Source organism: Melopsittacus undulatus, chromosome 10 (assembly GCF_012275295.1).
Source record: "Melopsittacus undulatus isolate bMelUnd1 chromosome 10, bMelUnd1.mat.Z, whole genome shotgun sequence".
NCBI classification, from domain to species: domain Eukaryota; kingdom Metazoa; phylum Chordata; class Aves; order Psittaciformes; family Psittaculidae; genus Melopsittacus; species Melopsittacus undulatus.
Genome location: NC_047536.1, coordinates 7,641,528 through 7,664,997, shown reverse-complemented (window position 1 = coordinate 7,664,997; position 23,470 = coordinate 7,641,528). Strand labels below are relative to the sequence as shown.

The following is a 23,470-nucleotide window of genomic DNA, read 5'->3' as shown; positions in this document are numbered from 1 at the left end:
AGGCTCTAAAGTTTAATGAAATCTGTGACTTCTCTCAGGCTGTGTCAGAAGCGACGAGGTGTTTCCTGTCTGAGATGTCAGCTTTGATCTTCAGTGCATTTGAACGATATTTATCTGTATTCACCCTCCTGCCTTTGGGTGAGATTGTCACCCTGGGATGAGGTTGTCACATCAGCCCATGTTGTGTCAGGGCATAACCATGTAGCTGTAACATTGAAGGCTTCTGCTGGCCTTTTTGCCACCCAGATTCTGACAACTCTGGTTGGCTGCACATTTCCTTCTGTTGAACTTCTGGATGGATTATTTTGTTAACGAAGCTTGCTGTGTGTCTGTGGAAGGTTTCACCTCTCTGCCTGTATCATTGTATTAAAAAAAGAAAGGGAAGAAAATTTATAACCTACTTCTTTGAAATTCCCAAAGGCTTCCAGAAAAGTGCAAAATGGGATACAGTTATACTCCTTGGCTGTAAATTACGTTTTTTTGTTACTAAGAATTCTACTATATGTTAGGGCACATTCTGTGTATGTGTGTGGCCACTTCTGGTGCCAGAGGGAAATATAAAATAGCCCATTTCTCAATATATATGTCCTCAGGCCATTATTCTGCATCTGACCTACAGTCTGGGTAGAGTTGCTTTGTCTGCAGTGAAGATTTCACTCTTGTGTTTTACAGCACCTGGAAGGCAGCCAGTCACTGGAGAGAGCAAGCAGGAGTATGAGATACTACTGTGCGTCAGGACAGCCTTAAAATGAATGTCGTTTATTCTCAGCTTTGAGAACTGAATTCCATGGGTTGTAATTGAATCCGCTGTCAGACCCATGGGGCTCAGTTCTTCAGCTTGGATATTTCTGTCTTCATACACACGGGAGATCAAAGAAGCAGTTGATCATTCACTGACTCTTCTGGATGGTGATAGCTGCAAGTAGGAGAGAACGAATAACTGATGTGAATCATTTTAACAGGCAGGTTTCATTGTGAAGGCCAGGCTCTCTCATGTTATATAGCTATATGGTGATTGAATCTCTCCTTAACTGATAGGCTCTATGTTGCTATTCACTGCTTAATTCACTCCGTTCTTTTCTCTCAATTTTATCAAGGTTACTTATAAATCCTGAGATACTGCTGATTGAACGACAGTCCCCAAATAGTGCAAAGTGATGCAGTGCTCCTATGAGCAGCTGTGGTGAACTTCACTAGACCAGTACAACCCTGGATCTCCCCCATTTGAACACCAAGTTTCCCAGCTGATAATGTGCTGTAACCTCCTCTGTCTGGTACCACTACTGTGCAGTTATTGTTTCTTTTGCTTTGCCAAATATCCGTTGTCAGCAAGAAAAATATCTGGCTTGCGACTGTAAAGAATATGCATTTGCACCAGCTGCCAGCACCCTTACATAAACACACATTTGCTTTCCTGAACATGGTAATATGCTCCCAGAGTGTTTGGATTAGGGAGTTTCTAGTGTAATCAGTGATGGCAATGTGAGTGCTGTTTGAAAGCTCAGCAGCACAAGCATCCCTTTATAGGGGGATTTATTTAAGTCACAGGCTAATGTATTTTTTATTGGAGAATCTATGCTAAAATTTTTCATTCAGGCATAAGGAAAATAATATTTGTGGTCTTTAAACATGTAAAGAGTTATCACTGCTAATGAGCTTTCCACCTCTTTCCTGCAATAATAACACCTTCTAAATTACATTTTTCCAGCTCAGTAAAGTGATACATTGATCTCATCCCTGTGGTGCAATGCTCTCAAAAGCATAGAAATATGAAAATCCCACAGGTGCAGGAGCAGTGTGCTCAGCTAAGTAGCTTAAAACTGTCATGTGCCTTTTACTCTGAAAATGTATTTACACTAAAAATAATCAGATACAATCACTGTTGCCTGTGGATACAGATGTACCTTCATACTGAAGTGCTTTTCATATAAGTTTTTATTCTAGGTGCTGAAGATGTTCTTTGTGGCTGTCTGAAGCGTATTGTGCTCACTAGTCTAGATATTACAGTTCTTGGAAGAATTCAGCAGTTTCAGCAGCTCCTGCTGTGCGAATATCCATTAAAGAAGAGGGAGGAATGCACAAAGCAGAGTGATGAAGTCCCACTTTTTCATTTCCTCTATCATCCCTGTCAGAAAGAGGAAACAAAGTTTGAGGTCAGAGTTAGAAAAATCTGCAGAAGAAGAGGAACAGAATAGTTCTACAGGATGTCTAATGCAGGCAGCGTGGTGGATAGCAGATGGCTGAAGGCACAAAACTTCATCCACTTCCTTCGCTGTGAAGTCCAGCCTTCAGGCAGTGATGCAGCAGAGAAGACGATGTGTTTATAGTGGTAACCACACAAGGTCACTGATGAAATCAAGATGGTCTTTGGTGCAGGAGTCTTTGCAGTCCCGTCTCTTTGAGGGCAACCCTCAAAATATGGTGTAAGTAATACTTTTTTTTTCTCAAAGTCCACAGTAAGTCGTGAACTAATAATAACAAAATTGATGTTATCTTGAATTAAGCTGAAGTAGTTAAAAGATGAAGGGGTGAACAAGTCACCATCATCTGAGGGAACAGATACAGGGCTGTCACGCTGATAATGGCTTGTGCCTGCAGTAATACTTGTAGGAAGGGTGAGGGGGTTCTCATGGTGAGCCCCCAGAGTGTGGTTCCTCATTCCCTACAAATTCACACACCAGAGCACCACACCTTTGAACTGCAAATAGGATATCACTACCAAAGAGTTGATAGTTGTATGTGAAGAGCACTGAACATCTCCGAGTGCCACAGACTGCCTGCGCCTAGGTGAACGTCATGAAACTTATGTCTAGCTTTTGAGCTTCAGCTCTTTATCAGTGTTGGGCTTGCATGTGGGAAAACAGTCGCACAGCCCACATGTAATGAAAAAGTAATTGGTATTTTTGTTCTGAAAAAGTATATGTTGTGATTGTAGCCGTTCACCTGAAAAAATGGTGAAGGAAAGAGCTGTTCCCAGAGTTTGCTTTTTTTGTCTCAAAGTTGCCTAGGTGTTTTCTGTGCTCCACAGTTCCTGCTGGGTGGGAGAGAACAGATTAAAATGATTAGATGCAGAGCTATTTTGAAAGCAGAAGCAAGTCTGCCTTTCAGCCCTGCAGTGACAAATCATTCAGTGTGCTCTTCCTTTGCTTTAGGCTCCTGTAGTTACTTTCGAACCTTGCTTGCCCTGTGGCTGACAAGGCATCTTCTTTTTGGACATTCTTGGGATCTTCAAATCGGGTAAGTTCTCCAGTTGCAGACTGATAGTGCCGTGTCTTTCAGCAGAACTGTATTCTTACTATGCAGTTTCAAACCAATGTACCTTCTGTCTGTCTAATTGTGCTCCTCTCAGTGCACTGATTTATTCTACTTCACTGTAGCCAGGGCAGTCCTCAGGATGCCTCAGCCTGCAGCTCGCACTCCAGCCAGCCTGCATGAGGCTACGTGCCTCTAAGCACACTGAAGTAATGCAGTGTCATGGTGCTGAAGTGATTCAGTGACTCATTTCCTGACGCTCTGTCAGATGTAGAACATGTTACGTGTATTAATGGATACAAGACCTTACTGAATTCACCAGCTTTGTGCACAAGCACCAGAAGTGAAAGCATCACAATTCTGATGACTGTGTCTCTTCTGAAGTATTTTCTCATCTTTTCTTGTTCCCTGACTTACAAAACTGATCTCTTCAGTCTGGTCCTCTAAATGTTTCATTTCAGAGTGAAATTCTGATTTTTCCATTGTACTTTTTTTCCTGTTGGCAGAATCACTGAGGTGAATCCAGCTGTATTTGTTAGTGCTGCTCTAGATTTGTAACGTGACTTTGGGGCAAGTAAAGCATTTGCTGAAAGAATATACCCTTATCTTTTTCAAGCTGATCTATGCCACCTTCTGGTGCTTATTATTCTATAATCTTACTCTGTTTATTTTGTTCTGTATAAATCAATGGGCTGAATCACCTGGTGCAGCTCTGGCAGACTAGCAAGGCTACCTGCATTTTAACTGAGAGTCCAAACACCTAAAATGGAGAAGCAGCCCCAAATTCTCTAGCATGTTTGTTGCTCTGCACTTGGTGGCTTTCTGCTTGTTATTCACAGCAAACAAATGAGGGCAGATACCTACACCCTTCTTCTTCTGGTATTGGAATGCCCGAGTGTCACCTTCTGCTGCTGTTTGTGTGGTTTTCTGCCCCCAGCCCCTTTGGCTGACATTCTGTACCCAGTTCTTGGTCCTCAGTCCCTCCCGGCCTCTCCTGGGGCATCTCTCTTGTGGTTTGTTTTTCCTCCCCTGCATATGGTGGGGTTGTGCTGCTCTTCCTCTTTTCTCCAGCTCATCCCCCAGGACTCTTTTCTCCCTGCTATGAGATAGTGCTTGAATCTGGTGAAAAAATCAAACCTCCTGAGTGCTGGATGGGCTTGTGTACCGCTTCAAAAGCAGAATGGAAAAAAATAGCAGAGCAACACCAAGGGGAGTGGACAGAGGCAGACAGAGGGAGAGGAGCTGCTGCAGCAGTAACAGCCCTGTAGATGCTCCTGTGGTTTGCACTGCAGGTAAAGTGAGAAAAGAAAGCAACCTGTGGCATTAAGCCTGCTCCCTTTTGCTGCCTCCCACCCATCATTTTCTCTCTAAGCCTCTGCATTTCTTTCTTACACCATGTGTGCCTTGTCCAGTGAATGCTGATGAGAGGCATTAGTGCAGGCTGCAGACAGGCATTTATTCTCAGCAGATGATCTTAAGTCTTTTCAAATGAGTAGCTGTTTATTGCATGTTGCTCTAGAGATGGCCCTGGACTTGGTGCTCTTTGGTACCCTGAGACAAGATAGCTGTTGCTAAATGTGGCTCTTCATTTTGGCTAGAATCCCTATTCACTTCCAGGGAAATGATGGGTTTATGTCAGGTTCAGTAATCCTGATGTCTGCACAGTTGGGAGCAACAGCACTTTTATATGAGCGTGAGTGTGCATGTGTATATATGGAAACTACAGCTTTGACGAACCTCTCATCTGCCTTGGGAAAGAAGCAGCAGGGCTTAAAAGCTATGGAGTTGCAATATGCTGACTAAGGTCACTAGTTTTCAATGACTCATACTCTGTTTTTGTGGCAGCCCAGACACACAGCAGGTTGTCCTTTTTTATCTCCTGTCTCTTTCCTTCAAAAAACCACTACATGAGAAAAGTTAATACCTAAAGATAGCTTGGAAGGTCTACCTCTTTGGCAGGACACATGCACTTAAGTAGAGAAACCTCTTCTCATTGGCATCCCTCTTTAACTCTGCAGTAGTAGCCTACTCTTGCACTGGCAAAGACACACTTTTAAAATTTACATTAGGTTAGAGTTATTGTGAAGGATATTTGGTGGGCTCTCTTTCTGGTGGTTGTGCTTATCTTCCATTGTCTGACTGCTCACTACCAACCTGGAGAGGAGTGTTGGGCAAAGCCAGCTGAAGCAGGCTATGCCTTTATCTAACTGAGGCACTGAGATGTTTCTGCTTCCCATTAGTTTCTATAATGAGGAACTTCACCACTTTTTCTTTTCTGTGTTAAAGATAGGACTTGCACTGCCCCAGCAATTACAGATCATAGAATGTTTTGGGTTGGAAGCGACTCTAAAGATCATCCAGTTCCAAACCCCCTTCCATGGGCAGGGACACCTTACACTAGGTCATATTGCTCAAATTCCCCCCCAGCCTGGCCTTGAACTCTTCCTTGAATACTTGGAAATTTTTGACTAATTCCTTGGAATTAGTAAAAAAATGTCATTTGTTGGAAGAATCTGCCAAGATAAGATTCTTTAGCTTTTTTTAATTAAAAAAAAAAACCTTTCTCTGACTTTCCACCCTTTTGTTTTCCTCTCTTTTGCCCCACAAAAGTTCTATGGTCTACTACCTATTGAAAATACTATCAATTTTGGAACACAGTTTTTTGGGAAAGGAAGCTGTTCCATTGCAAGATGTGAAGGAAATTCTAAAATCAGATTTGAAATACAAACACAAATCCCAGAGGATTTGTCTGTATGTGTTAATATCTGTAGCTTGCCTGTAAACTCCTCTGCTGTACGGGTGATGGCAGAGCACCACCAGCCTTCATGCATCACTGCTGGAGCAGCAGGCAGCATTTCCACTGTGCTGTGGAGCTACCTCTTAGAAGCAGATCAGAGATAAATGAACCAATTTGTACAAAAATAATCATCACTGGGATGATTCTTTCAGATTCATAATAGTGTATTAAATAATAATCATTAATTTGTTGTCTAGAAAAACACCCGGGCTCAGCCAAGCATTTCCAGTTCCTGTAGATAGCAATTCAATTACTATTGTGCTGGAGTTGAATCTCATTGTATTCCTGTGAGAAATTTTATTCTGCATTTATTCTCATTTTATGGACTGGGACACAGGGATGTACTTGGCTGAGGACACAAAATAAATCTATTTGAAGTTTTCTAGGAATTTTGCCATAGTTAATATCACTGGTTGAAAAACTTGAGTATGAAGGATGCTGTCAGTGTTGTCTAAAGCCCAGACCTCCTCTGAACAGTTGCCCATAGTACAGAAATGTCCATTATCTGCTTACACTGTTGCTCAGAAAGTTGCTCTGCCTCTTCCTGCCAGGGAGAGTTCTTAGAGGAGAGGAAAGTGCCTCCTTATGCCCACGGATCACCAAACACCATCAGAGGCAGAACCACCTAAATCAGACCCACCTCAAAAGCCTCCTGTTAACATTTTACAGGTTCACTTGTTTTACATATTTCCTCCTTTCTGTGTTTTCCTCTGCAGGTTCACATAAGGAAGAGTTTTTCCTGGATGCAGAAATCTGTGGTTCTTGTGACATTTTTAGGCACATCAACTGGTTCACACAGCCCTTCAGAACAGACCCGAGGCTGCAGCACGTCCATCAGTGCCTGGGCACTTGCACCATGGTAGGGGTTTAGCAGTGGAAATTTTTATCTTTCCCAGCAGGAAAACAAAGCTTTTCTCTTGACTGAGCCCTCATGCAGTGCTGACAGCACTGGCTGGGGCGCTGCCAAACAACAAAGGGCAATATTGTCTTTAAAAAGCAGAAAGCGCATTAAAAGTTGCTAAGCTCTGTTTGTGAAAATCTCGGAGTCGCTTGATTAGGAGCTCAGAATTGGTCTGACTCCTTCCAGCCTCCCCACTTCACCCTCGTCTCTGTGCGATATTGCAGCTGCTCTGATGAAAAACAGTTATTTAAAAATCTGCTCGTAGCTATGGCAACCTTCATGCACTGCATTGGACCAAAACTCTGAAACAGCAGCAGAAGTTTCTTAATAGGCTATTTATGAAGATTTTTGTCTTTGTCCAATTTAAAATGGAATATTCCAGTTTTAAAGAGGGAGGTTATCTAAATCTCATTAATTTGGGAATAACATTTTTGTTGTGGGAGCTGCTGCTTAGCTCTTTTTTTTGTTGTTCTGAGGTTTTTTTGGTTGTGGTGTTTTGTTTTCTTGCTTTTTTTTTAAGATTCCTCTGGTTTCTTGAACTCTTCAGAGCCTAAGACCTGGGGCACTTTCCAGCTCCCTATTCCTCCTGTCTGTGCCTGCCCTCTTGCTCTCTCTAGTTTTGCAGTGGTGTAGTGGAAGGACAGTGGTGGGGATGGAGCATTGCCAGGGATCCCAGATTTTCCTTCCATTGGACAACCCAGGTGATTTATTTAGCCCTTTGCCCATGCACTTGCCCAGTTGCCTGCTCCAGGAGAATCAAATAGACATGCTTGCACTTAGGTAATTTGGTGCCTCCATGACATTTCAAAGTTTCTCAAAGACACAAACTTTCAGGGTGTACTCAGTTTCTCTAGGTACAGTCACTGTAGACTGCTCACAGACAACTCAGTTGTGCTGGCAGCACCTTAGTAGAGTTACATTTGCAAAGCTGCTATTTTTCCTTTTCCTCCCTCTTCTTTTTCTCTGTGCATTCACACCTTCAAAATCATCAGGATAAAATTAAGGATGCCTTGCTGAGACATACACTCTGCTGCCCTAAACCCCTTGAGCCATGATGATATGTTCTGGTGCCTCCAAAGTGTGGATTAGGTCTAATTAATCCTGTTTCTTGATCAATGGTTTTGACACAAATGCATCGAAGGGATTTATGTAATTACAGATGTAACAGCAAGGGCTCTTTTGCTAGGAAGCTCTCAGGGCTGCAGCAGGGAAATTTGCTCCTAGTGATGGGGTTTTGTCCTCCAGCCACTGCAGGTATGTGTCTGCCCCATCACTCTTATGCTGTTTTTTGCCTGGGCAGGTTTGAAGCTACTGATTTGCACTGAAAGATGCCTTAGGTGTGGATGGGCACATTCCTCAGCTAGCACACATTTGTATAACTGAGCATTGGTACCTTTTATCCATACCAACAGGATTATTCCTGACCCATATGGTGAAATGTTCATATTTTGAAATGCTTCACAATAGGTTATAATGAGCCAGCTGCGGAGGTGTTATCAGGATGGTCAAAGAGGATTGTATTTCTTTATACTAGTCTGTAGAAAAAAAAGAGTTGAATTGATCTCATTTCTTGCAATACATCTAAGAGAAAACATGCAAGGGATGTGAAACATTCAACACCTCCCAGCCCTCCCACTCTGCATTTTGGATAACTGACATTGTGTCCACCCTCCTTCAGGCACAATGGACATCCAGTGTCTAATCCATACACCGCATCTGTTGCAGTGATCAGGTGGGAGAGGACCAGGACATAGAAGAATATATGCCTACTAGATAGGCAGGACTCCAGAAGGGGAATTGCATTACTGAAAACAAAAGAGATTAAATGATCAAACTTTGCTGTCCATTGATTGTGCTAAACCAATTGCACTTCATTCAGGGCTGTGAATCTCTAATGGAGACTGCAAGAATTTCTAAAGGGGCTGGAGTTGTACCTGTATCAGCATGGGAAGTTTCTGGTTTGATAGGAAATTGGAAGGATCAAAGAAAATAAGGCTGAAGAGAATCTGAAGGAATCCTCTAGTCTAGACCATGCAATGTGCTGGGAGGCATTCATAGACATCAAGGAGATGTAGGGCTTGGGTTCAGGCCTGGATCTGGGCTTCAGAAGTTTCATGTTTTGAAATTTCACTATCACAGTACAACCACATATCAAAGGGTTTGCAGAGCCCTGCACGCCTTTGGCATGGAGGTGAACAGGCAGGAAGGAAAGCTGAGGTGTGCCCATCCTTCACTATCAGTGAAGCATGAAATGGGCTGGAGGTACAGGGCTGCAAAGACATCATCCAGTCAATGTACATCCTCTTTTCTGCTAGGTCTGATGCAGAAAATAACCTGGTGAGCCCCGAGAACTAAAGCTCTTCTGCCTCTTCTGGGAAGTGCCATGTGCAGCACGCAGGCACACAGAGGTCCACTGCATTCCCATCCGTCTGCTGGTGACACATCAGGATCCATGCCAAACCATGGATTAAAATAGCATTAACACCATCTACTTCGGGACATTGTACTCAGGCAGTCCTACCATGAACTAAATCTTTCTGACTTCCAATGAAAATATTATTCTCAGCTTGCATAGAGGCAGTCAGAAAGTTGTGTTAGCAGCTCTAGCACACCATGGTGTGTTTATCTGGTTGGTTTGTGGGGTTTTAAGTCAAATTGGTTTCATTCAGTGGTTCGAGAAAGAACATATTTAGAGGGAAAAAGAGAGGGAGTGATGCTGGGATGATTTGCTTCAGTATAAGTTAACTTGCAGCTGGCAATCACCTTTGCTTAGATTTCATTTTAATGGGAATTTTCTCAGTCACTGAGATAAGATGTAGATAGATCTTTTTTCAGCAGTTCAGTGCTTTTAGCTGCAGAACTGTAATGGAATGAAAAATTCCGTTTGGAAAGGAACCAACACTGTTTGTTTTGTTCTGCACTTTCCCCACTATTGAAAACATGAAAACAAACTCTAACAGCAGCTCACAACTGGAAGGAATTAACCAAGTAAATACAGGAGCTGCAGCTTGTGAAAGCTGCTTTCAAAAACTGCTTGAAGGAACCACTGAATCCTTGCAGCTCCTCAGCACTCACCAGTTGGGCTGCTGCTGCCAGAGCAGCTTGTGGCTACTGGCATTGCTCTGACCTGTGGCACCAATGGCTCGATGGAGCTGCCAGGACAAGATCTTGCAGGACAGCTTACACTGAAACAAAGGTACAAATATTTATAGGAGCCTTCAAAAGATCTGTCGCCCATCTGGCTTCCTTTATTCAGATACAATGTGCTCTTTCCAACATAACTAGTCCTCTAATTTAACGTGTTGAGGTTTTTAAGACCCACTGCTCTCCATCATTTCACAGGAGCTCTCCAGTAAATCTGGTGTGTCAGTAGCTTTGAAATTAGTCTATGTAAATTTGCTTAGTGTTTAAACTTTCATCACTCCATCCTGGCTACACGTGGCAAGCTCTGGCCTCCTATTTCTACCATTTGGTTTTACTCTCCTTCAGGGATTTTTCTCTTTCCCCTTAATCCTGCAGTTTGCACCCTCAGGAAAACAAATTAAATACATTTTTAAAAGTGCTCTGAACTTCTGCTTAAATGAAACCATCTCCTATAAACCCCTTCTGAGGTCCAAGAAATCTTGTGATAAAGCCTCTGGTGCAAACTCCTCAAAACTGGCTGAGAAACTGAAAAAGTGCATATTTGCTTGAGCAGAACAAATATTTATAGGAGCCTTCCAAGCTCTGTCTCCTGCCATCTGGCTCTGCCGCAGCGGAGGCGCTGGAGCCTTCCCCTCGCCTACACGTGCAAGGGGGGAGCGGGGCACAGCCGCGGCTGCACTGCCAGGAATTAACTGCGTTCAACGCTTCGGGGCTTTTCCTCCCTCTCCTCTGCAAGGGAAGTTGCGAGGCTCGATTTTCCCATTAGAGGGCAGGAATGTAACGGCGAAGAGGGGAGAGTGGGGGGAGCCCTCTTTTAGTTTCATAAGGGAAGGCAAGGCAAGGGGAAAAGATGCAATCAGGGTGTGGGCATCTAGTGATACAGGGTGCTAAGTGTCTGTCAAGTGTTTTAGGAGGAGGGAGATAGAGAATGAACCTCTGCCAGTTAATTCTAGAGGTGTACAAATAGTGGAAGAGGAGGTGTGTTCCTCAGGGTTGTTTATTGGCACTGGCGTTGCTCACCGTCTTTGTCCGTGACAGGGACTGAGCACCCTCAGCAAGTCTGTTGATGGTATCAAGCTGTGTGGTGCTACCAACACTCTGGAGGGAACGGATGGATCCAGAGGGACCTTGACATACTTGAGAGGTGGGCCAGTGAAGTTCAACAAGGCCAACTGCAAGGTCCTGCACCTTGGTCAGGGCAATCCCAGGCACAAATATAGGCTGGGAGGAGAACGGATTAAGAGCAGCCCTGAGGAGAAGGACTTGGGGGTGTTGCTCTATGAGAAGCTCACTGACTTGGCAGTGTGTGCTTGCAGCCCAGAGCCACCCCACCCTGTGTGTGGGGCTGTCAAGGGGAAGGGGATTCTCCCCCTCTGCTGTGCTCTGGAGACCCCCCCTGCAGCCCTGATCCAGCCCTGGGGCAGCAGCACAAGAGGGATGTGGAGCTCCTGGATCAAGTCCAGAGGAGGCCATGGAGATGCTGTGAGGGCTGGAGCAGCTCTGCTCTGAGCCAGGCTGAGAGAGCTGGGCTGGGGCAGCCTGGACAAGAGAAGGCTCCTGAAAGGGAGACCTGAGAGCAGCTCCAGTGCCTAAAGGGGCTGCAGAAAACCTGGAGAGGGGCTTTGGACAAGGGCCTGTAGGGACAGAACAAGGGGGAATAGCCTTAAATTGAAAGAGGGTAAATTTAGATATAAGGAAGAAATTCTTTGCTATGAGGGGGTGGTGGGACACTGGCACAGATTACCCAGAGAAGCTGTGGCTGCCCCATCCCTGGCAGTGTTCAAGGCCAGGTTAGTCAGGGTTATGAGCAACCTGGTCTGGTGGAAGGTGTCTCTGTCCATGGCAGGGAGCTTGCAACTAGATCTTTAAGGTCCCTTACAACACCAACCTTTCTAGGATTCTATGATTTTGCTTTAAGAATTATTAGTTTTAGCAAACAATTCCAGGTGGTATTGGAACAACGGGTAAAGTTAGTAATGGGTTGTTCTCAAAACCAATACTTCCACTGACTGGCACTGGGAATTTTTCTCATCCCTTTCCTGGACTCTGCAGGAGAAGAAATTCAGTGTTCCCAGGCTTGTTGAATCAGAATAGCTCTGCAGTTGCCTTTGCTTCAGGGATTGCCTGTTCGCACAGATTTTTCATCTGAACCCCAGGAACATTTGCTTATTCTCCATCCTCCTTCCCAAAGAAGCCTGGTTTGCAGCAGCATGTAGGTTCCTTTTGCTGAGCTGCCTGCAGAGCTGCTTGGGAAACCAAACACAGCACTCCAGGTTTATTAAAATGCATTGCTTGCTTTCTGTCAGCAGTGCTGATGTTGGTAAGAACAACAGGGCAAACACCTTAATAGGCAAGCCACGAGGCTGTGTAGTGTTTATCTCTCACACACACAAAGTTTGGATATGGCTCAGCTATTGCATACAGGCAGTGGTGGTATTAGTTTTGAATGCTGTTGGAATTAAGTATAACTGGGCCTTTATAGAAGCACAGAGAGCTACTGAGCAAAGTACTGAGCTGCAGAGCCAATTGTCCCCAGGACTGTAGTCTGGACACAGATCCAGTGCAGAGCATCCTCATGGGTGCAGATCTTTGGATCAGTACTGTGGCAAAAGAAAGCTCTCAGCAGGCTCAGACTAGGCACAGAGGCTGAAAGACCCTGTCACAATGGAGGTATGGGGTGCTGTGAAGGCTGTACTGTGTGCCTGCCACTCCATCCACACTGAGGAAATAAAAGTGAAAGAGACAGCTCTTCAGGTGATTTGTTAGGTGAGCATATTACAGAGATAGAAAAAACCCACCTGGCATTGCCCTCCTGTGTGCAGGGCCACCTTTCCATAATGCAGAGAAACACCAGAACTCTCCTTCTCCACACACAGGAGAGAGAATAGTCTCCCCTGCTGCCAGAACTACTCCAATCAGATAATACTTTTACTGGTAGGGGTATTTTTTATCTGAAAAAGCTCTGGCTGTTGTCCAGGTCTTCTAGGTCTTTTTTTTTAATGTGAATAAATATTACAAATACAGCAGAGAGATAAAGAGCCTCACTGAATAGGTGCACAAAGAGACAAAAGGGTAGCATTGAATTCCTGAAATAGAAATGCATCAGTGGTTGTAGATGGATCTCACCTGGGAGAACTGAAGTCCCTTTTCTCTGATTGCCTAGCTGTGGCCAGCTGGGTTTTGCATCCCATCTCAAAAGGCAGAGCCATTTGTTTAAAATGCTTAACCTTTGCTTAGGAGTTGCTTCAGTAATGACTCATGGAGGAGGCTGCAGTGAATTGAATCACTACTCAAATTGTCTACTGTGTGAAGAATATAGTTGCAGAAAAAAGGTTAGCAAAGAATCTCTGAGGTCTCAGGTGATCTCAGCCCAAACTGCTGTAATCGTTTTAACTTGCTAACTGCTGCAGTCTGGGCTCAGCCTCACTGCTGATGGCATTTTCCACTGCAAGATTGTTCTCCTACTTTTCTTTGGATTATGTTGGTATTGCCTAATGTCTAAATATAGAGTAACTCAATGTTTCCATTCATTGCTTTTGTACGTAAAACGTGTTAATCTGTTCTAAGCAGCAGAGCATCGTCTATAAGCTGATATTTTGGCACTTCATTTGGTCTGTAGCTATTTCAACTTTCCTGAGCTGTTTGAAGGAGAAATGTGTTCTGGCACAGAAAACAAAGCTGCAGCAGTCCCACTGCTCAGAAGCACTGAGGTATCTTCAGCTGGTGGGACTTTTCTGTCAAAGAAGTCCAGGCCCACATGGTCATGCTGAAATTGTGGTGGTAGCATTGCAGTCGTGATTTTCTGCTTCAAAAGGAGGCATTTTGTTTCTAGTAGATCAAGGACTGGATCAGAAAGGTAAGGACTTTCTGAGGAGGTTTAAGTTTTCCTCTCTAAGGATAGCAACTACATGGAGAAACTTGTCCTGAGGACAGCAAAGGGCAAGGGGATAAGTTCTAAGCAGGGATGTCTGTGAGCAGTCTCAACAGGAGGTGTCTGAGATAGCCATGTCTCCAATAAGCTGTATAGGCAGTCCTGCTCCTTTCTATGCTGATGAGTAAGCCAGTTCTCAGCTCTCTGGCCAGCAGAGTTCACACAGCCTCCAGCAGCAGAGCAGAGAGCAGACCTCTGATAGTACTCAAGGAGAGGTGCTGCCTTGAGAGCTGTGAGGGAGGAAAGGAAGCTCTCCTGCTGTAGGCAGAGGTGCCTGATACAGCCTGGGTCCTGCAACCCTCTCAGTCCATGCCCATCGCAGGCTGTAGGAAGGACCTGTGCAAAGGGCAGGGCTGTCGCGCTTACTCACAATTGACTTGGTGTTGAACATCCCATCTTGATTCAAACCAGGGAGAGCCTTGCAGCTCCAAAGTAAGTAAGTGGAGAGACTGAGCACTTAATGGGTATCTGAGTAACCTGTTGGATTGCATGGGGCACACAAAACCTCTATTTCCCACAGTGAGTTATGAAAGAATTACATCATAACTGACAAAGCTGCTGCTTTTAAGGAGGATAAATTTCCCGAGGGCAATACTAAGTTGACAGGCTTTCATCACTGCTGTGTCATTTACTGCTCTTCCTTGTGTTGACTTTTAATAGTGGTTTCTGTGGAGCAAGTGGTTACTCAGCCAAATTAATGTGGCAGAACAAGACCCTCAGATGGGGTCCAGGATTTCATCATGGAGCTTTTCACCTATTTCAACAAACATTAATGTAGGAGAGATCACTTATCAACGACTGGTCTGCTTCCCAGCCCACACCGCAGAAATTCCACCCAGAGTTCTTGCAGTGCTCCCAGGAGTTATTGGCAGAACCAGCTCCCTGGAGCTAAAGTGGAAGAGGTAATTTAATGTGACTACAGTTTAAGAAATGCTTCTTTCTAATATAAGCAACCTGTGATGAATTATCACTCCTCCTAGGGTTAGAATATAAACCCAACAATTTATACCTGGCAGCCTTTAATAGTTGTGCATATGCAGCCTCTTCGCCCTGCGACCCAGGAGAATGGCTTCTTAATATTCCTCTTAAAGACTTAGTGTTTGTGCTGGGTTTCCTGTAAATTCATAGTGTTTCATTTGCAGCCAAGCTGCAACAAACCCCACAGAACTATTAGGAAGCCTTGCACGTACATACAGAAAATGCAGTCACAAGATTGCTAAATAGAAATTGCTCTATCTTTAAATGATCATGAGCTGTCAGCTGTTCCTTTGTTTGGATTATTATAGACACACATAAAACACTTGATTGAATGCTCAAGTTTTCACCAGCTAGAATCCAGACGGATGTCTGATAAAATAACAAACACACCCCACTCCACCCCTCCTCAAAATCCCCTTCCTGCTTCGGCTGAATTTCTCCCTGTATTGAAGCCAGTATTTCATGGACTAAATTGGACAAAGCAAGCAAACAATCTCCTTCCTATTGATTTCCAAATCAAATCATTGCTAATCACATCAATATTCCCTGCTGATTCAACAGTCTCAGTGGCTAGCTTTCTGGCTCAAACATGTTTCTCTGCATGGATGCTGTGGAGCCCTCTGGGTGTGCTGCCCACATTTGCTATTATTGCTGGAAGCACTCAGGTCTGATTCCCTCACCTCTTCTTTCTCCTCCAGTTTCCCCTCATGCAGCAGGGAAGAAACAGAAATGCCATTCTTCACTTGAAGTTGGATTTCTAACCTAACCTCTTCCAGTGATGTGAGCCCAGTGCTGAAGTACAGATCCAGGGCACCACTGGCTTACCTGTAAGCAATCACAGTGCCTCAGCTGCTGGGAAACGTGGCAGACATCTCAGTGTGGTGAGCTGCTAATTTCTGGGGCAAAAATCTGTTCTTTTTTGGTACAATTAATATAGGTGGTGTGACAGCTTAGGGGGGTTCAGAGCCTGCCTCCTGAGGCTGTGCTGGTTGCAGAGCAGAAGCCTGCTCCTGCACACATTTGTCCAAAGGATTAACTTGAAATCCATGTGCATCTCTTTATGTTCAGTGAGACTCCCCTTATGCTTCAACCTAAGCAAGTGCCTGTGCTTTGGGAGGATGGCAATCAGGGCAGAAACAGCAGAGCTGCAGTCTGACTGTGGCAGGAGCAGCACTGGCACTGGCAGCCTGATGTCAGAAGGGATGTGGCATGACTTGGGATCAGCTCCTGCCCCCTCAGCAGCTCTGCCTGAAGTCAGGTCCCACCACAGGCACTGAACAGCTCCTTCCCTCCTTTGTAAAAGAGAGCAGAAAGGAAGAAAAGATGGCAGCCTCAAACATGACTGTTTCTAGCAACAAGAAACCCCAGCAGTGCACGCACACAGAGGCAAAGCAGCACACTCAAACGCACACAGAGCACATCACAGTCCAGCACAGAGGAGCCTGCCTGAGACCAGATTAGTGCTCAGTCTGAAAAGGGGAAGATGAGGCTTGGAGACCAAAATACTTTCTACCAGTTAGACACAGCTCCCAGGAACACTGTCTGTGCACATATGGGCAGAAATAGTTGGGAAATCATATCCTGCCATTTGACATGTAGTAAATGTACCCTGTCAGATAAGCAAGAATCCAGGACTATATCTGTGACACCCATTAGCAATGGTAAATTAATTAAAAAGATGAACTAATTAACCTGCCTGCTCTCTGCCCCTTCCTTTGCCAGGGCAGTGAGCCTCATCCTGCTGTAAGCCCCACAGCAGCCTGTGCTGTGTCCCAGGCAGCCCTGGTTTTGCTAATGGCCCATGCGCTGCTCCCTGTGTATCTGGGGACCAAGGTGCCCTCTGCTTAATGAGGCCACTGACAGCCTGATGATGCTTTCTGTGAAAGTGTTCTCCCTTATGCCTTTCCTAAAACTGTCTGCAGGCTGGCTATAATATGCCCTTAGGGTGGTCTGTGAGCTACAGAATAGGGTCACCAGCAGAAGCTCAGATTGAAAGAGGGTTTTGAAGGGTCTCTGCCTTAGAAGTGGAAGCCTGCTGAGGTGAAGAGGGCTCTAGAAAGACACCTAAACTTCTCGTAAGATGGTTAAGATGAATTTAGGAAGTATTGGAGAAACACAAAGACCTTTGAATTATCCTTTAGCAGAATAGGCTTTGTATAGCCTCAAGGAAGCTTTAGCTAAGGGCAAATCTGGGCTAGTTTCATATCTGCCATGCTTAACCTTCTACAGACCATTGCGTTCTCTGCAAATGGCAGAGACTCTGCACAAGCTGGTAAGTGCAGCAGGAGGCTCTGCAGTAGCTGCACTGTCAGCCCATGGCAGTGCTACAGGTGCTGCACACTGAGAGCTGATCTTTATTCTCTTGCTGTCACGTTTTCCTGTCTGCTCACTTGTAAATCAAATTGCCATGTTCTCTGATGATAACATTTTACTCCTCCTGAAGTTACTGTTTGCAAAGTGGCATCTGTACAATGCTATTTTCCCCTCTGAATAATCATTTTCATAATCTGAACCTGGAAAGAAAATCCAAACAACTACCATGGAAGAAAGGAAAATTCTCACAGAATAAATTTCCATAGACTCTGTTAAATTTCCCTGTAAATGCATATTACTTCTGGAGCTCCCCATGAAGACAGCAATGAGGAGAATTATTGTGCTCAGTTTTTACCTACTGACCCTACCAAATACTTTCCTCAGCATGCTATCAGAGGTGTGTAGAGCTGATGCATTTGTTATTTTCTGTTTAATAGAGCTGATATTCAAATCAAGTGAAATCCCTTGTCACAAATGTAATTTCATCCTCCTACTGCACTTTCCAAGAACAATGCAGTGGCCTCGCTGTTAGATACTGTGCTTGGTTTATTACTTTAAAATATGCTAGCACTTTGTTTGTAATAGGTTTGATGGCTTAAGCAATGTAGGTGCTGAATTTTTAATGGTAAAAATATGGTATTTATTGCATTTGAAGAAGGAGCAGGAAACTCAAGTACCTTGTGAGAAAGCTTGGCTTTGTGAGACTAAGTCCAGCTTTGCAGCCATGCTGGATCATGGCAGCACTCTTTTTTGAGGTGGCCCTGAAAACATTGCAATTACTACAGGTGATTTGTCATTTAAGAGTGTTATAAAAATACTTTAGAGGCTCTTGAAGCACATAGATGAGTTTTACCTTTATCCTTGCAGCCCAGAAGAGATGGTCTGACCAGCCATAACATCTAAGCTGAATGCAGAAGGAGAAAATCTTACCTGTGCTTGAAGCATCTTTAAATCAGTGGCAGAGATCTTTCATGTCGAGGTGCTAAATTTGATGGAGGAGCACAGGCATGGGTTGAGCTTCAAGATCATGTGGCCTTTGGCCCCACCTGCCCTATTTCCTTCTGGTCTATTAAGTTCTATATTCAAGTCTAATGTGTCCAATTAAAAGTGAGACTGAAACCCTACCATGTGTCCCAGAATTATCCTGCAGGGAGCAGAGCATGAAGCTGCAGCAAGATAGGAGGGAGGTGACCAGCCTTGGGTCCTTGCAGCATGGAAGAGCTCACAAGGTCTCATGTTGCCAAAGGTCTGTGCTGGTTGACTCCTATCTGAGGAGTTCGTAGGTACACCAGTGATGAATAGCATTACAGGATACTTTATGTATAAAGCATCACTGCTTTCAGGGGCACCAGGCTTCCCGGGGAGAAGCATGGTGGCATTTCTGGATGAGGTAGTCTGCCCCTCTGCTCATGGTGGGCTTCATCTCGCCCTGCATAGCTGCCGCTTCTTCTCCTGACCTGGCCCCACACTGTCCCCTTTCCTCAGGGCAGATATACACATTCCTGTTGATGTGCCTACAGACAGCTTCACGGGTCTTCTTGCTTGGAGAGGCTGCACAAAATTTCCCAGGAATCTGGGGGTTCCCCTGGGCTTCTCAGTGGTGTGGGGGAAGAGAGGAGATGGCTCAAGAAGGAACGTTTGAGAGTATTTCTGCAAAAAACAGAAAATATTTTAAAGCCTTGTGCACAAAATTTGGCTTCCTCTGAAACTGGAAATGGTCTCACAGCAACATATGCTAATTCATTAGATGAATTTCATTCATTGAAATGTGAAATACGGTAATTTCTTTCTACTTTTGAATGCAAATTGCAATTCAGCCTTAACTATGGCAGTATTCCCATTACACAGGGCTGAAGAATGTCTATAATATTTACTTTACTCTTGCTTTTAGCATAGCAAACTCTTTTCTCAATAGGCTTCATCTCCCCCCAGAGCAGCCTTTTGTGCTGTTCCTCACGTGTCAGTTTTGCACCGAGGGGTCAGCTCAGGGTAACAGCATCATCAGGTCCGTAGGTGTACTGGGCACCTGTGAGGACCATATTGTGACTTACTTCTTGTTTTGCTCCTGGTGGGAACTGGGTCTGTCCAACCTGCTGTGGTTTCTAATGCTCACAGAGCAGGAGTCTGCTGAGGCATAGCCAATATCTGGCTTATTTTTGCTTTAATTTAAATGAGAAATTAGTTGCTTAATAAATAGAGGAATTTGCTTCCATTTTGATTTGCAATTTGAATTAATGATTCTTCCAGCATAAATGAACTACTCCAGTAATAACAGCTTTATAACCTCAAGGCTTCCCTCTGGACTGCTTATGAAAATGCAGCATAACCTCCATCAGTATTGAACTCGTACTGAGCGTCATAACCAGTGAGAGAAGAGGAATAGCAAGAGGGAGTGGGAGAGGGGGAGAGAATGAGGTTTGCTCCCCCCAGTACATTACAGTGTTTCTTAAAAATTGTTTTGATAACTTTTTTCTACTCACAGTAGACTGGCCTGTTATTTCTATGTGTTATTCTCTCTGTATGAGGCTAATGACTGCCTGAAATCATTCACTGGAAGCAATTGTTTGGACATGTCTCCAGGTACTTTAAAAGGCGATAAAGTACAAGATTTTTGTTATTGTTCAGCTCACATCTGGAGTCAAGTCCAGCCTGTGTCTGGCACACCAAGTCAATAGCCTCACTCTATATTCTGCTTGCATCTTTACCTTTCTTGAGTTTATTCTGTCTGACTTGACACTGCTGGGTGTTGGAACTGTGTGCAGGAGAGAGTGCTCTGGTTTGCGGTGGGAAACTGGTGTGAGGAATTAAAGCTCCTGTTGTGACAGGTGACAACAAAAGCAGAAATCTTCCTTGTGCGGAAGGAAAACCCGTCAGCTGAGACCTTCAGAGATGATACAGGGTATTGAACAATGACTTTCACACTCATTTCCAAAGTGCTGGTATGGCAGCATAGGTCAGGCTTTTGAAGCTTCCTTGCCAAAGGCTGCCTGGCAAGGTTTCTTCCCACCACTGCAGCTGACTGGCAGGATCTGTTTCCACCTACGCTTTAGCATAACGGGCACATAAAGTACAGCAAAGAGAAAACAAATCCTCTTCAATGCCCTCCTTTCCCATTCCAAAATCCTGGGGATTTTGTGTGCCCGTTGCACATAACAAGGAAAATCAATCCAAGGTTCCCTGTGGCAGGGGCCATCAGAGCCATACTGTCTGTCAGGCTCGGGGAGCTGCCTGCATTACAGCATAATTTCCCCACCATTTAACATCATCACTGCAACCTCCCACTGCCGTCACCCATCTCCAAAGGGCTGTTATTGCCCAGTCTTCAGATGCTTGGGATAAGCAAATATCTCAAGCTGAGAAGTCTGGTATTGGTACATCACAGGAAAATCTCTCAACCTTAAAATTGCTTATGGTAAAAAGCTCCAATGTACAGATATCACTGTCTAACACACCAAACCACCTCTGGAGTTTAGGAATAAATGTGACATACACTGATGTGAATGTTTATGGGGTGAGGGAAGACTGGCACAAAAGGCAAAGAAGCTGTGTTTGAAGGAAAGGCATCTTAACATAAAGGTATTCTAATCTTTACCCTTCAGTATTTAAGCCAGTGCAGCCATTATTAAAGCAATTAAAATGCAATTACTTTTTCATCTTTATTTCAGTTCTTGGATAATTAAAGCCACTTTACATCAAGGGTGATCCATAAAGGAAGGCATTTTGCATGTGAAAAGCTGCAAAGGGTGGAAGACTTTGGGGTATCAGCAGTGAGCAGCAAGCAACTGAGATTGTTAATGCTACAGTAAGCTGCCTGCTTTTGCATCTCTATGGGATCATGGAAAGAGGCCACTTGCTGGATTTCTGTACTTTGTCTTGATTAAATGGCTGTTTCAATTTGATATTCACTCCTTTCATACTTGTAATCACTTTAAGATTTTCATTTTATAGTATTCACTTATTTAACTGCTTGTTTCCTGCCAAGTCTAAAAAAAGAAAGGCTTTTCCCTCCCTTCTCCTTGCAGCAATAAAGGCAAGAGTTTACACAAAATTACTTCTATATTTAAAGTCTCCTGATGTAAATCTCCAATCGCTTTAAATAGTCAGAGCTGGTAGATATTGCAAATAAGTGCTGGAGTGAAAGAGCCTGAAGCTGTTGGGGGAGGCTGACAACTGCTGCAAGCACATGGGCAGGCTGATGGGCATCCCTGGGGCATGGGGAGGAGTGCGGCACCCCTGGGACCTGAGTGGGTGCCACCTGTCCCTTAATCTTCTGGAGGATTTTGGGGATTGCTGTGAGTCCTTTTCAGGTGTGTGCAGCCTACCTGTGAAGTGACTGTGCCCCCCCAAAGCTCCTGCAGTGCTGTGCGGTTGGGAATGGGAGAGCAGAGGCTGCTGGAGGCTCGATGTCATGGGCACTTCTCCAGGGATGCAGGAAGAAGAAAGCTCTTCCCATGGGGCTGCAGTGATTGATTGCCAGGCTGCCAACAGCAGAAAAACAACCCTGTTATGGTTCCTCATCACCTGAATTGAATATCATCTGCTCTGTATCTTCACCAAGGTAATGGAAGAAGAAATACAGTCTAAAAGTGCTAGAAAGGACGAAAGCCTCTTAGATTTTAGTTTATTATTAGAGACTAAGGAAACCAACATATTATCAGGCATTTGCTGGACTAGTTAGCTTTTTCACACTCGTTTGTCAACACGTTTTTATTGCTGTTGAGGGGTGTAGTTTAAAGAGAGCGTGCAGTAGGAAAGTTAGAATTCATCTGAGGGGAGCTGCCTTAGAGGGAGGATCAAAAGTAGTGATCAAATGCCTGTGGCACTGCCTGTTTGCCAACAGGATCTGCCACCACTACCCCCTTAGCAAAGCCAGTGAAATACTTTTGGGATTTTCAGAGGTGGTAGTGTTGAACCACCTGAGAAATCGGTGTGGAAGGATAACATGGCAGCTTCCTGTGGTCAGCCCTGACCCCAAGCATCTCAGCCAAGATAAACTCCAGGGTCACCACTAGAAATGATGCCTGCAGACACAAATGTCATTGTTCAGCTCTTCTTGGACATAGTTTCAGATTACAGCCTAATAGTAGGGCAAGACCCATCCAGCTAATCTCACCTATCCAAGAATCGTACTGTGCTGTGAGCTGGGTTTAATTACTCCATTTTAGGTACAAATAGCTTTTGATCTGCTGAGGGATTCTGTAACTAGTTTGTGAATCTAGTCCTACAGAAACGTATTATGAACCTCTTCTGCTTTTGTGCTCTCCAAAGCTGACTGGTTTTAGCACATACCCTCACATAGCACAGGGAAGGGCAGGAAGACTGGCTGAATAGCAGGCTTGCAGAAAATCAGAGTGGTCCTAAGACTTGGCTGGCTGCAAAACTTTATCAAAGGAAAAGGCAGCTGTGGTGTGGCTCTACCATAGCAAATCCACAGGCAGAGGGGACTAAAAACAGAGGGGACTGCAGTGCTGCAGTGTGAGTTTTGTTGGACCAATCCCTGGTGTACATGGGTTCGAGAGTCTAACAGGGTGGTGGAGAAATTACTACCCAAAGAAAACTCTGTTTTAATAATATATGTACTAGGTCAAAAGTGAAAGACAATCACATAAGAAAAAGTAAAGTTGTAAGCCTGTGGGACTTTTGAATGTCAGGCTGGATCTGTTTGGGACCTGGATCTGGTTGGGATTTGTATCTGACTGCTGATAGACTGCCAGGGTCTGGTTAGTCCATCGCACAAAGCTGGCATAAGGACCAGGACTGTGTAACTGCAAGGGTCTGTTTTCTAGATTTTCCTCACTATCAAAAGTATTTTACTTTCTTTCTAAATAAATATACTCAGAAGATGTTACAAAGAGCAGTGAGTGGCAGGACTGTATGCTGTGAGCCTCCTGCTTCTTGCTTTTCTTATAGTGAAAAGAATGATGAAATGAGGGACAGGTACTGTGAGGGGAGATCTAAAATCTATAGTAAGAGTAGTTCAGCTAAAAATGCTGGAATCCAAAGGCTCCTTACAGTGTGTGGAGTTTTTATGTTCAAAAAGCAGCAGTGTTTTTGATGATGTCTGAGATCTGAAAAACCTTCCCTATCTTTTGTATGGATTTTCTTTAGACTTCTAAAATCTCAGTGATGATGAATCAATCCTATCTGAGCACCT

The 23,470-nt window shown here is 44.3% G+C and overlaps 1 long non-coding RNA gene across 1 annotated transcript; it reads left to right on the top strand.

The window, feature by feature from the left end:
• The first annotated feature begins 749 nt into the window (after positions 1–749).
• On the top strand, positions 750–21,367 carry LOC115945829 (uncharacterized). The gene is made up of 4 exons (XR_004550107.1): positions 750–2,423; positions 3,153–3,237; positions 6,766–6,908; positions 20,982–21,367. It is a non-coding gene; the product is annotated as an uncharacterized lncRNA (long non-coding RNA).
• Positions 21,368–23,470: the final 2,103 nt, after the last annotated feature.